This window comes from Amphiura filiformis, chromosome 2 (genome assembly GCF_039555335.1).
Source record: "Amphiura filiformis chromosome 2, Afil_fr2py, whole genome shotgun sequence".
Taxonomy (NCBI): Eukaryota; Metazoa; Echinodermata; class Ophiuroidea; order Amphilepidida; family Amphiuridae; genus Amphiura; species Amphiura filiformis.
The window spans coordinates 85,687,059-85,702,801 of NC_092629.1; the positions used below are offsets into that span (position 1 = coordinate 85,687,059).

The 15,743-nt window shown below is 34.8% G+C and overlaps 1 long non-coding RNA gene across 1 annotated transcript; it reads right to left on the reverse strand.

Moving 5' to 3' along the window:
* Window positions 1-1,167: 1,167 nt before the first annotated feature.
* On the reverse strand, window positions 1,168-7,128 carry LOC140137446 (uncharacterized). The gene is made up of 3 exons (XR_011856840.1): window positions 6,878-7,128; window positions 4,565-4,621; window positions 1,168-1,998 (listed from the first exon to the last, which is right to left on the reverse strand). It is a non-coding gene; the product is annotated as an uncharacterized lncRNA (long non-coding RNA).
* Between the last annotated feature and the right edge of the window lie 8,615 nt (window positions 7,129-15,743).

A 15,743-nucleotide genomic window follows, 5' to 3' on the forward strand; every position in this document is an offset into this window, starting at 1 on the left:
CCAACACCAACTCCAGTCCGCAAGGTCGCCAACGTGCAGTGACCTTTTCTCCTAAAATAGCCCATGGGGTAACCTCTATTGTTCGTTTACTGTCTATGGTTTATAGTTCTTGTTTTGGGTTGCAAGAGAACATAGGTCCACACTGGACACACACGCACACACATTTTATTGGATAGACCTGCTTCCAAAACAACGCAAATCATGAAAAGGGTTCAGTTTTTATTTTTGTTTTGTCTTTTTTCTCAGTTTCATAAAGTAAAATAGTTCAATTCGGTACATTAATTTAGTTTCTTAAACGCTATTAGAAATTTCAAGATCTACCAATGTAAAATCAGCCCTGTTTCACAGATATTATTTTTTAGGCTGATACGCCCTCAGTCGACGTTAAAAACTGACAAATGAGACATTGATTGTGTATCCCTTCACCCAAGGATATGAGTAATGCATTTATTTGTGAATTTTCAATAAAAACGTTAATAAAAATTACGTGAATCTAGTTTTATCTTTACGGCATTATCGGTGTTCTCTTCAACGGAGTAATAATATTTTTATTTTTTGCAAATTACTTAAAAGTTAATGATAAGTTTATATTACAATTGAGTGGCCTAATATAAAAACGACCTATCCAACATTTGGGTGCAAATTGAGGGCGCTGTAGAAAATGTAAAGGTCACCAAAAGGTCATTATTGAAAACATGAAACCTCATGAATATAGCTTTTTAAAGGTGTAAAATCAACGTTTTAAGAAGTGAAATTGTTATGTATTGCATTGAAAATTCGCCCACAAAAGTCCAGTTTTCTCAAAATCATTCAAATGTGGGATAGACCGGTTTATATTGAGTCACTCAATTGTCATTACTTGTTTTATCATAAAAAAAGACTCCTCCAATATTGACCAAAATGTGACAATCTTATAATTGAAAACCAAATTAAAAAGACTAGTTTGCGTATGACTTCCTGTCAACCGGACCAAAAATGTTGCACTGCGCAGGTCTGCAACCAATCACGTCACGCGTCCTGACGTCAGACGCAAACTAGTCTTGTTAATTAGGTCTTCAATATTAGGCCAAGGTTCGTTCCAGTAGGGCGCATTGCTTGCTGGCGGCCGTATTTTGCTCGTTGCTTTTTTATTGTTGTAATATTTATGTTCAAAAATCATTGAATCTCAGCCGATACAGTAATAATGATCCTCAATTGCAGTTTAATTTCTTTGATTACTGTTATAATAGTATTGAACGGAACAAACTGGCGCACGTGTTGCATTCTACGTTTAAATTTATACTGTGCAATAAAAGAAAGCAGCTCTGCCACCACAGGTACCCAGCAAACACAGAATGTTTGACATAAAACGTTTAAAATGATATAAAATATTTACATTCATGAAAGTTTTTTTGAAAACATAATGTAACATATTAACATTCTAACATATTTTTATGGAAATAAAATATGAATATGAATATTGTATTAAGTGTTGACAAAATATTTTCCAAAAATGTTTGCCAAAAATAATTTGACAATATTTTTAAAACGTTTTCATGACCTTTATAAAACCTGACATTTAAATGTTATTAAAAACTTTTGACTAAAACCAAAACGCGTTTAATGTTTTAAAAACATTTTTGTGTTTGCTGGGATACACTGACATCTTGTCATCAATGATGTACCCGATCTCATTTTAAGCAATCATAAAGATTGTTTTCAATGTAATTTCCCACAAGTCTAGAAAAACAATTGAATAATAATAGTTTTAAGCAATATTTGAATAATCAATTTATTTTGACATCCATATTCGTATATCACTTTCCAGCTACCTAGATGTCATCACATTCCTCAAAAAGTAATATTCTTTCTCTGTTTCCTTTTTCAAGTTCATTATTGTATCTTTTTATCTTCCCCAGTCGTCGTTTACTCCCCAGTCATCCTGCATTTCCTTCTCATCAAACGTGTCAGCCACACGGGAAATCCTTTCCATCTTAGCGTCGGTGTCGCGTTCTGAAACTATAATTTGATCAAGTATTTCATGTCATTAAGGCCCAGAGGGTCACTCCCATTGTGGCCTGTACACCATCCGCGATAATAGAAACGCGTAAAAAGGGTAGTTTTTCGTGGGTAGGAACCATACGCGTGTATCGCGTTTAGGGTGTCAAAACATGCAAAATCAGAAAAAAGGGTAGCAAAATTGCAATGGTTAATACGCGGAAATGAAATTTAGGGTATGAAATTTGATGCAAGGAATAAAGTCCCTGTTTATGGTGTGAAAACAGGCGCGTGTTACCTGTTTAGGGTATCGTTTTAGCTAAGGGTTAATTCCTTGTTTTAATATGGTGCTTTTCAAAAGTTGATTATCGCGGATGGTGTACAGGTCACAATGGGAGTGACCCCCGGGCATTAAGGGCTCTGGTATCATGTGAGTGGTATGAACGTTTCGACAGTATTTTTGTGGGACATGAGAGCACATATCAAATTGAATTCTGAATACGAGGAATGTCCTTCTGATATCAAATAATTATGATTTTTTTTCACAAATTTTATGACAAATTTTGTGACAAATTTGATATTTGTTTTTTGATATTTAACAGTCCTTGCAGCAAACTTTCTAGATCTAATGATATGTACTTAAAGTGTATATAGCTGGGATGAAAAGCCGACGATTAATTTAAAATAATGACCTTTCATATTGAAGATATACATTTTCCCCAAAAGACAGGGGGATCCATATCTTCAATACGAAAGGTCAAAATTTTCAATTGATCGTCGGCTTTTCATTTCAGCTACATGCACTTTAGGTACATAATCATCATTAGATTTATAAAGTTTACTTCGAGGACTGTTGAATATCAAAAATATCAATTTTAAATCATTTGCCATAAAATGTGTATTATATCGCAAATTTCAAAAATTAAAATTATAATCTTCGTATTCAAAATGCAATTCGATACGTCTGATATACTCTCATGTTCCACAAAAACTACTGTCCAAACGTTCATATCCCCTTAAAGGGTTATTGAAAAGGATCACCCGGGCTGGTAATTAATGAGCTATTTTTGAGTTCATTTCCCAAGACCAAATGAAAAAAGTTTTTCTGAGGACAGTTTCGCCATTGAATTCTTCTGGCTTGCTCAAAGCGTTGATCAACTCGCAGAACAAGATGGATCAAAGAAGCAACATGGGACAACACAATGAACATAGACGAGGGCACATATGTTCTATGTCACATTATTTGATCCTCTACTCAATACCAACCAAAACATCCGGTAAAGGTTACCGCTCCAAGCAGGTGGATCAATAACACCATGAACGCTTTGAGAAAGGTTCTGGCGAAACGGTCAGCAGAAAAACGATTTGCATTTGGTATTAGCAAATGAATTAATAAATACCTGATTAAAGAGTTATTCAGATATTTTTGAGTTTAAACAATTTTAGACACATGATGACACTTACACTTATACACATTTTTAAGTTATAAGTTCCATGAAATACCATGTGGGTCTGTCTGGCCCATATTTTCATTGGGCTATTCCAGTTGAGATCTATAAACGCCCCATGGAAGACAGGACCTTAATCTTCCACTCAGAAGGTGTAAATTAGGGTACCTGAACATGCTAAATTTTTGACACCATTTGAAATATAAACTCCCTCTGTGGGAGATTAAGGTCATAGCTTCCATAGGGAGTGTATGTTTACAACAGGAATAGCCCAATTGGAGCCTTCTAAGAACTTCTGCTGTAATCACAATGATATAATATACCAGGCTATCCCAAAAGAAAGAAAGCAAGCAAGAAAGCAAGTAAGAAAGCAAGCAAGAAAGCAAGAAAGAGTGAAAGAAAGAAAGAAAGCAAGAAAGAAAGAAAGAAAGAAAGCAAGCAAGCAAGCAAGCAAGCAAGCAAGCAAGCAAGCAAGAAAGAAAGAAAGCAAGAAAGAAAGCAAGAAAGCAAGAAAGAAAGAAAGAAAGAAAGCAAGAAAGAAAGAAAGAAAGCAAGAAAGAAAGCAAGAAAGAAAGAAAGAAAGAAACAAACAAAGAAACAAAGAAAGCAAGAAAGCAAGAAAGAAAGAAAGCAAGAAAGAAAGCAAGAAAGAAAGAAAGAAAGAAAGAAAGAAAGAAAGAAAGCAAGAAAGAAAGAAAGAAAGAAAGAAAGAAAGAAAGAAAGAAAGAAAGAAAGAAAGAAAGCAAGAAAGAAAGCAAGAAAGAAAGCAAGAAAGAAAGAAAGAAAGCAAGAAAGAAAGCAAGAAAGCAAGAAAGAAAGAAAGCAAGCAAGAAAGCAAGCAAGAAATCAAGAAAGAAAGAAAAAGAAAGAAACAAAGAAAGCAAGAAAGCAAGAAAGAAAGAAAGAAAGAAAGAAAGAAAGAAAGCAAGAAAGAAAGCAAGAAAGAAAGAAAGAAAGCAAGAAAGAAAGAAAGAAAGAAAGAAAGAAAGAAAGAAAGCAAGAAAGCAAGAAAGAAAGCAAGAAAGAAAGAAAGAAAGAAAGAAAGAAAGAAAGAAAGAAAGAAAGAAAGCAAGCAAGAAAGCAAGCAAGAAAGAAAGAAATATGAAAATGAACGGGTAAACAAATATTGAGAATGGTACCTTTCACAACACTTCTTCTTCTTCTTCTTGGATAAGCTCCTTCAGATTCAAAAACACCTGGAAAAAATGTTATTATAACAATGAAGAGTCATAATGTGATCAAGCAAAACGAGTCAGATGTCGGCAATATTGATTTTGAGATATAGCCAATAATAGTGTTTAATTCCTTTGTATTTTATTGTTCTGAGCAACACACAAATGGCCATATCTCTGGAACGGAAGTCTAATTATGATGAGATTTTCAGACAAATAAAGCTCTGAGAATGGTCTAAATAATGAAACTAGAAACTGAATTTTGAATTTGATCGACATCAGACTCATTTAGCTTTATCGCATCATCATTACGTTTCGATTTTCTGAATTTGATTTTTTTCTTCCATTCTTATTTAATGTCAAGGAGTGGGTGAGGTCAAGTCATTTATCTACAAATTGTAACTGACAGAGAAGGAAAATACATTCTTAACCAGATTAGCAAATCGACATTGATTACCTCCAACCCGCTACATGTAGTTCAAATGATTTGTAAATCTTAAAGGAGTATTTTGTGATTATAACATCCTCTTTTTGTGGTATGAGTTAGTAGATGCATTAAAAAAGTATATCCCCAAAATGTTAGAATCGACTTAAGGGATCCAAAATGAGCGTTTATTGCGTTTCGACAGTATTTTTTGTGGGACATGAGAGCACCTCAGACCTATCGAATTGCATTCTGAATACGAAGCATGTCTTTCTGATATCAAATAATTTTCATTTTTAAAAAATCACAATATAATACAAATTTTATGACAAATTATAAAAATTTGATATTTGTCAAATTTTTGATATATAACAGTCCTCGAAGTAAATTATATAAATCGAATGATATATTCTTAAAGTGTATGTAGCTGGGAGGAAAAGCCGACGATCAATTGAAAATTTTGACCTTTTATATTGAAGATATGGATTTTTTTTTTTTTTTTTTACCAAAAAAATTTTTTTTGGTTTTTGGAAAAAAATCCATATCTTCAATACGAAAGGTCAAAATTTTCAATTGATCGTCGGCTTTTCATCCTACCTACATACACTTTAAGTATAAATCATCAGATTTATAAAGTTTACTTCAAGTACTGTTAAATATCAAAAATATCAATTTTAATGATTTGCCATAAAATGTGTATTAAATTGCGAATTTCAAAAATCAAAATTATTTGATAACAGAATGACATTCTTCGCATTCAGAATGCAATTCGATATGTCTGATGTGCTCTAATGTCCCAAAATAAATACTGTCCAAACGTTCATACCCCAGCCCTTAAGGCTACGAAAATAAATCAATTATTGTATTGTATGACTGTTGATTAAAACCTAGACTGTATACATCGCGGATTGATATCAAAAAATATTTTATTTTGAGTATGCTCTTGTGACACAGAAGCTTCACGAATTATTAATTCAAGTCCTATACTTTGTCTACTTTCTTTAACACACAGAATATAGACCAGACAGGTCAACTAATAGCACTCCAAACGTGGGTCTACTTTTTGGCGTAGTGGCAAAAGCCTAACATTTCCCCGCCTATTACGAGCTGATCAAACTTTACATTTCATTTTGTGTCCCTTGTGCACTAAGACCACGACTTATCCCGCTCCAAGTATTTTTTCACATTTGTATCTTAATATGACCTAAACAATAGAGCACATTATTTGTCATGAATTAAATGATAAATAATAATGTTATTAAATTTAAAGAAAAGTTCAGGGACCCCGCTAGTTATTATACATTTCATTTGGTCAAAACCAATGATATTTCACTCACCTGTCAGTTTTGACCATCATGGGTGGTGACCATAAAAGGGCATTTCGTGATCCACAGCCTCATTCCCCCACTTATCTCAAAAAAAGTTGAGATTTTTATATCACTGGAAACCTCTGGCTACATAATGTTTATGTACAAAATATTTCTTGCAGATTAATTCGTTTAGCAAAGATATCGTGAAATTTGAATTTCGTTCTGGTGCACCAGAACGAAATTACAACGTATTGTCTATGGAGCAGTGTAATACACATAATCATGCATAACTCGCAAACGCAATATCGGAATCAACTGAAATTTTGGGAATATGCTTTTTTCGTGGATATGTACTGAAAAATGTCATAAAAAGAGGATGCTAGGATCACGAAATACTCCTCTAAGAGTAACATTTAATCGGTTTTGACAAGATGATATTTAAGTTATTGCGAGTTTCTAATAAACCCCTCAAGAATATACGTATGAACATTCGCATGAATACCATTAAGACTATTTGCTGCTACCATTAAACATAAGAGTACTTACAGGTTAAAAATATAACCACCAACAAGACAACGGTCGCTTTCTTCATTTTGGAAGGTGTTGGTTAACTTTAAAGTAGTCAAGAGTACACACACTGCAGTCAAGCTGTTCACTCGTTTAAATGACTGATAATTTCAATAATCGCAATATTAATACACTGAGATTACCACACCTGAAATAGTATTGATAATTTTGACAATACCCAAATCACTGACCCCTGATCACTGCATGAATAGAGGCCTGAATGAAAGTTTACGAGGGCTAGAGCCAGAAGGTCCTTACTCCCATCGCTGCCCTATTCACGTTTTGACAATTTCTGCATTCTATAGTGTACACAATTTGATAATATGACATCTGGCAGGTATTGTAGATAGGGCCTTCTTCCCCTAAACCCACAAAATGCTAGGTATGCCTGATTTACGTATTTAGAACTCAATAAGCTCAATAATTCAAAAAGGGACACCAATCCTACAGTCAACCATTGTTTGATAATAAACAAACACTTTTGCTTCATTTCACGCGGTATTTCATAGCGAAAATTAGTGGAAAATAATGCTGATCCAGAATTTTTGGACACGGCTACAGCACTAGCGGGCAATCACCTACACACTACTTTTTCAGATTTACTTCCAATTATACCCTAGCATTTTCTGAGATACCCTACATACAAAATCTGAGCCCCATTCGTCAAAAAATCAAGTTTTTCACAATTCTTTTGTTCTTTCCGGACGATGCACCCATTCATATAACAAATACTGTACTTCGACACAGCAAATCCGACGACCAACTGATTTTTTCAATATTTTATTAAACAATAATTTTATTGTCATTAATCAAGGATAACACAATTTTAATCATCCAGTGCTATTGTGATATTATTATTTTTTATCAAAGCAAGATGTTTGATTCTCAGGTTTATTATTTATTATATTAAGGGCCTATTTAAAAAAAACACCTATGTATAGTGCAGCCTCTTTATTACTTTCTTTATTTATTTAAATGTGATGCGATCAAGCAAAATCAGTCGGAACTCGCAAATATTGATTTTGAGATATAGCCAAACAAAGTTAATATTTCCTTTTGTTTCCTATTGTTTTGGAAACTCTTTAATTGCTCATATCTTTGGAACTGGTTGTTCAGTTTTAATGGGGTTTTCTGCTAAATGCAGTTTTGTAACGTTTCTTACTATCCTATAAGAAACTGAAAATTTAATATTTCCGAGTTTCGACTGATTTTGCTTGATCGCATCACAAATCTGAACAACACAACAATCTGAATAACACAAGAAACTAGATCAGGTTACCAATATTTTTCTCATTTAAATAAAGTTCTGTCCTACCACGGGGCGATTCGCATGATAATATAACATGTAATATGTATGAATGGTTGTTGAATCGATCTAGAGACTTGTCCCTCTGTCATCTTCAGCTATCGTAGAACTATATTCCAACATGACTGTCATTTCAATTGTTATACCGTTCCGGTTGGTTTATTGCATACACTCTATAGGTGTGAAAAATTGTTCCACTAATATGTATCCCTATTAACATTACAGTCACACGGTAGTTTTAAAAATAAACGGCTGGTAAAGTTTTGTTAAATTAGTTACTGTTGTAAATCAAGGATAACATAATTTAATTTTTCGTTTTATTCGTTTTATGGAGTACTTCGTAAACCGATGACTTCCCAAGCTTGGAGCTGCTTGGCTACATTCATAAAAAAGAAAGGAAATCCACCAGAAAAACGTTGACAACGTAAAGAAAGCAGCAAGTTTAAGGCATGTAGCTGTTAAAGTGACACTCTCCGTCGAGTTTTTCGATAAATTCATTAATTTCTCAAAAAGTAAAAATAGCAGTTTAACAAATAATAGTTCAAATGAAAGCCATTATTGGGGGCATAATTATCGTATCATTAAAATAGGTCTGACACCAATTAAAACATGTGTTTTGATGTCCCAAGTTCATAGTAAAATATGCTCACGCTCTTTTTTACAGATGGCCTGGAATTTCATATTTCGGTTGCAGCGATTGCCCAAAAATAGGTGGTATGCTTATGAAAAGCGTTTCCGCTTGGAATGTAGATAGTTATTGTTGCTATTAATGTTCGCGATTTTAATTTATGCATTCTTTAGCCGACAATTTTCAATGCATTTTACACACTCAAAATGTCGCTCGCGTAAATACTGATATTTTAAACAGTATCCGTTTTTTAAACGAAACTACTGTCCACATTAGTTCCCAAGACTTTGATGAAAACATAGATACCAAATCAGACTGCATGTGACGAACAGATTTTAAACTAGAATTGAAAGAACCAGCGTATGCACTATGAAAATGCTGTTTCGTAATAAATCGCGTTGTGATAAAAAGAGGGAATTTTGGACATCCTTTTGGCTGTTTTTTTACCAAGGAAATGCGTGACCTACCCCAAACTTCTCATGTAGCCTTGACTTAATGTCCGTGACTGTTTGATATTATTGAATTTAGACGATTTGAACTATTTACTTACATTTAACCCGATGTTTGGCCAGAGAATGTTGTATTATATTCCAAAGATGGCGACAGCTACAGACTCACTTTAAACCAGTAAAAAGGACACGTTTCTGCTCAGATGTTTCAGAGTTTGAGACCATATATTCACGGTTTTCCTATTACAATTCAAACCTATGACAAATTTGGCTGGTTTGCGATATGCGATTTTTCATCCTGATGTGGTAGTGATGTCAGTACAGTGAGCATTTAATTGGGCACAGCCAAATAATTACTAGCGTTCGGTCAAAGCGCTGGTGTACACATGCACACGCTTAATACGCCACATAGATGCGCGAGCGAAACAGCTGCTTCAACGCGTTGACGTTGACTGCCACATCAGGGTGAAAAATGGTAGGCCTACATGTATGACTATAAAACCTCAAACACGCCCCTCGATAAAGGTTGGCAAATGAAGGAGGCGGCAGTTTAGTGAATATGCGAGTGCAAGCGCCGCCCTAACCGTGGAAGGTTTCCGCATACCGAATATAGGTTTATATCATGGCCTCTAGGCCTCATGGTTTATTTTTCGAAAAAAAAGCATAATCAATTGAGAAGGGAATGGATATTGCCATAATAATATCAAAGTTATTACTTGTCGTCCATAACAAGAAGGAATGCATCACGATTGTATAATATGCAGCTTTGGTATTTCATTTGATTACACTAAACATATGAAGCTTTATCTTTACTAAATTTATGCACTGAACATTTGCAGACCAGGCCTTCTACATGTAGATTGTGTTTACAAGAAATATTTATAAAATAAATAAATAACCTGAATCCATATAAGATTTATATAGTGCACCAGAGGATACAAAGCGCTGTAATTTCGCTGCTACTAGTGAATTATCAGAATCAGATATCATCAACTATGAACTACGCATCTGTGTTTCAAGGTCTCCCTTTCATCTATTGACCTTAAAGAAAGGATTAAAATTATTGAATAGAGTCCATGACCTGACGCAACGCATTATTAATGAGTAGCTATTAGGGACAGTCATGATGTTATGGTTGAGCGAGCAACGTATGACTACTACACAGGTCAATGGCCTGATTGCGATCTGGCGGGTTTTTTAAAAGCACGGTCCCTGAACTACGGTGTACCATGAGGGACATGCAAACTTAAAATAATTTTTCACAAAGTCAAATTTTTTTTTTCAAACTGAAATGATTTTCTACAAACTCAAATATTTTTTTTACAAACTCTAATAATTTTCACGAGAGAGCAAGACTCCCAGCGAGACTCAGGCTATCGAGATTGAGTCTATGCGCGATGCGATATGATTTTTTTAAAAGAAGGGTCTTAGACCGCTCGGCCACACGACTTGTTGGTATCCATCTTGAATTTTTTTATACATATAATCGCAACCTCAACATAGGCTTACCACGTGGCAAGCAAAGGCAGAAAACGTACCATATTTTGGAATTTTATTTGCTTAAAAACATTAATGTGTATTAATAGCGCCCAATTGTTGTTAAGGAGGCTGTGTACTCTCAGACATGCATGTAGTAAAAGTGCAATAACTTTGTAATTATTCGCACAAGACATATAAAAGTATACATTGTTATGAAGGCAAGACATCAATAAATCTTAATATAAATACAGATTTGGGGTAAAAACAACAATTCTGAAGAAAATCACAAAAAAGTGAGTTTTTGGCAATATTTGTTAGGTACATCATAAAAAAACACTCTTTCCAAAATATTTTATTTTGTTTTTAGCTCAAACTTGAGGCTCCATTCCAAAAACGGTTGGTTTTTTTATATCAATTGGCCTTATATTTTGAGATATTGACCATATAAGACATCAAATTGAACTTTTTAAAATTCACAAACGCCTATTTGCACAAAATGATGCCTAAAATCGGAAATAGACCAAAATATAAAAAAATGAGAAAACCGTTTCTTGAGTCAATCGTGCTTTTTACGATGATCATATTTGCTTACCTATAGAGGCTGTATTTATTGAGTTATCGTGTACCTAAATCGTCATTTTACCGAGAAAATGAACATTGAAATGATGGCCGTTGAAGTTTAAAGTGGTCACATTTGGCACTTTCATCGAATTTCACAGGGGAATAGGGCAGTTTTCGTTTTTGTACCTTATATTACGTGAACATCGGGTAAATCCACAGCCCCTTGAGAAGTTTGAGCGAAATCCATTCATAACTTGATATTTAAATCGGGGAAAGAACTTGAAAAACCCACATTTTATCAGCTAAAACGGAGCCATTTGACCACTAGGTTTTTGTGAAATCAGTGCTTCCGTGGTGTTTCCATAAGATGCGCCGCGCATGCAGATAAGCGTCGCGTATGCGTAGCGTATTTGTGCGTTAACAAATTGCGCGATACGCAACGCGATGCGTTGTTGGGCAGGTGTAACCTGCTGGTTCAACAAAGATTTTCTTTCCTTTTCAATTTCAAACACGAGTGGAATAGTGAAATAAAATCCTTAAAATATTGCAGTTGGAGTTTACAAATCTGGATTTTCATTCCTTTTATTTATAAAAAACATAACAAAGTGCAAACATCAAAAATCCCTCAATTTTGCGAAAGAAACAATGTCTAGAGTACACAGCCGCGTTAAGAGGCGCACCATTTGATTTCAAGGGGCATGGGAGTTTTTGAAAAAAACTTCGCCCACTAGTGAGACGAAAAAACAACTTCGCCCACTAGTGAGATGGACTTTTTTTTTGCCTCACTGGTGAGTAAAACAAATTTCTCCCACCCAACTTTGTATAAAGGTATACATTATAATTGAAAAATAAATAAATAAATAAAAAAAGGCGGTGAAAATAAATCCTCCCTTTGGAGGCGATAAAAAAATACAAAAAAAATTCTGCCTGACCCAAACTCCCATGCACCCCTGAGAATCTAATGGTGCGTCCCCTGCGTGATCTAAATACAGAAATCCGACAATAAATGGGCCTCTACATGCACAATACATTATATTAAAGTTTGCAACAACAAAAATTAAAGTTTGTAATAATTATTCGAGTTTGTAAAAAATCATTTGAATTTGTAAAAAATGATCAAAGTTTCTCATGGTACACCGTACTGAACATAACATATCCGTGGGCATATGACTGAAATTGCCTAGCAATTGACGTCTCATGTCAACACAGTCTATAGTGTGATTAGAACATTATTGTCTGGTGATCATTATAGTATGATCAGTACGAAAAATCCAGATTTTCAAAATTTAAAAGAACCACTTTTTAGCGGAAATTTTCGTAAGTTACACAGCTGAAGTTATGAAAGGGTTGAAAGACTACAATATTATGGCATAAACAAGAATATGTTCGATTGGTCTTTATTCCTATAGGCTGTACCCTTAAAAAGCCCCCACCTCGGCTCACTTTTTGAAACTTGGTCCCATTTTTAATATCAATAGCAAATCGGTGTTTTTAAAATAGCATCATTGTCATTAACATGCCTATTTGTTATTCGTTTAATTTAATCGATCATTCAATTGATCATGAACTTAATATTATAAAACAAAACATAATTATATAGGATATTGGCCATTGGCCAAGAACAACATAATAACCTTTCTGATTGTTCCAGAATGCTAACAACTTAATATCGCATCGGCACATTAAAGATACATAACACTTTGTGTTTCAAGTTGATAATTATGACAAAGTTTAAATCCGTATCTTTTATAAATGGGACCAAGTTTCAAAAAGTGAGCCGAGGTGTGGGCTTTTTAAACTTGCTGCTTTCTTTACGTTGTCAACGTTTTTCTGGTGGATTCTGTTAACAAGTAATATTGTACTTAAATAGTCTAAATCCGTTTGGGGTGTAAAAGTGCAAGTAAGAAAAAGTAAGTGAGTAACCATACAAGTAAAACTCAATACAATAAATACCCGACATGTTTACCTTATGATATTTTGTAGTTTTTTGTGTATCAAATTACTATAGACGAATCTAATTTTACGCATTCCATCACCCGTGTTACACGTAGAGCGTGTTTATAGTGAGCCAGAATATCCGGTATTTAGCGTATAAGTACATCTTATACGGTATTGGTCGCCACTATAAACAGACCAATAGCGCTATTTGCCGCACATATATTATACGGAACTGATATCCTTCGATATCGATGGATATTGCAGTATATTCTTTCCGTATACGGCCACTATAAACAGACAGGGATTGACGATACCGTTATTCAAGGAAGTGGAGCAGGGTAATATAACTCTCCGAGCTCAAATTTGTCACTGTAATAACACATCGCCTACAGATATGGTACGGCACTGTAGCAATAATGTTTTTATAAATGGTCGGTATCGTTTCGAAGGCAAACTATTTGAAACTGGCACCATATTTGTGTCTCCCACATTGCATTGCGGTGACCTCGAACCAATGACGTAGAAAAACATAGATCGCTGAGCTCGAGCTGGTACGTTGCCGTTTCATTGACAATCACACACTGAATAAGCCATTATGAAATGAAGGGACCTAACAAAATCAGCATCAAATACAACTAAAATGGGAACTGAATTTACTCTAGCATGTATGGATTAATAAAATTAAATAAATTACTTGTTTTACCATATTCAACTTTACTGTGTACCATTTTTTTATCAACAAAATTGCTGAATAATAAAGGCAAGCACGCTCCTAAATCTAGTTCATTCGCCCGTTGCCATGCAGCGCTACAGGAACGGCGACTGAAGGCGAAATTTCGTAAAGTGGTAGAGTTGTTTACGGGTTGTTTAGCGTGGCAACACTGCTGAAATACCAGATTCAGGCGTGTTTGCCTTTATAATTCAGCAATTTTGTGATAAAAACAATGGTATACTGGGAAATGTAATGCGTTTTAATACATGATTTGTTCAACTTTGTGTATAATACAGCACCCAAACCGGGACCCAAACCTGCTTCACAGATTCGGCGAGCAGGGCACTCTATCCTTTCTACCTCATTGCCTCGAACACGCTGAGTTCAACCACCTCGGATTCAGAATAGCGCTATTGATTGCCACTATAAACAGCCGAGATAACGGATAAGTCACATTCCATTCTAATCCCATATGCGTATAATGATACCGTATAAATACCGTACACCACTATAAACACGCTCGTAGACAAACGAATGATGAAACTTTACAACACGATGCAATCTAACATCGATTTGTAAGCGGCTTTAATTCACCCAATTGGGCAGTCACAACACCAGTTTGGTGCAGGGGGGACCCAGTAATGGCCAAATGAATTCTGACCATCACTTGGCTCTTTGGATTCGTCTATATTCCTAACATTAAATTGGGCAGAATCCAAAGCACATCATAAGTTTTTTGGAAATAAACACTTGTCTAAACAATCATCACTGACTCAGGGCAGCATTTCATGTGAGGCAGATCAACTATAACTGTATGTCCTACATAATGTTGTATAAATGTCTGTTTTAAATTCACTTGCTGTTTATTCCCTTTAATACTGCATAGAATCCAATCGCTTCGTGAAATAGACCTACTGCCAACCATAAGTATTCATTAATTTATGGTTTATCAAAGACACAGTATGCACAACTTTACAGCATATGTCCATGACCTATCACGCTCAGCTCCTTTATAGTATAAGCAATACAATCAACAGTAGCTAACAGTTACATCCATGTATCCAAACATATATATCACTAATATAATTTCACACCAGGGCTTAATTTTAAAAAATGTGACTTGAAATATCCACAAATATGAAATAAATAGCATTATATCAAATGCATCAGTAGGCCCTACACTTCACATGGAATCGTCCTTGTCCCGGTCCATCCCTTTTTAAAGGGATTTTTATCTAACCTTAATATTGCGAATAATGTCGAAAACGTTTTGCTCTTTTAGGGCTCTAACTTATCTTGAAATGCACCAACAATAATATATTGGAATGCTACCTTTTGTGGCACTTTTGTGTTGGAATATTTATACTTGACCCCGTCGTTTTGTTATTATTTAAAGGACTGTAGCCCAAATTCAATACACATTTCAAATTGGGTCAGAAAAATAACTATTTAATTATTTGCTTGATTTGCCTGCCCATTCCATTTCCATAATGGGTGGCTAACGGTGCAAACTTGGGGCAAGGACGACAAAACATGGATTTGGTAAAATACATAGCATAGAATCCTCGTTTTGTTATCCTCCGTTTGTAAATGCATACTGGTAGACAGGCAGGTCCAATATTTTTTATCGTAGTTGCGCCGACATCCACTACTCAAAATATTGGACCTGTCCGTCGTCTATCACACGGTAGAGGATAGTAAAAACAAATATTCCTATCGTTTATTCTCTAATTCGACAAACTGTAAGTTGAACAAAATCCTGTCAAATTCAC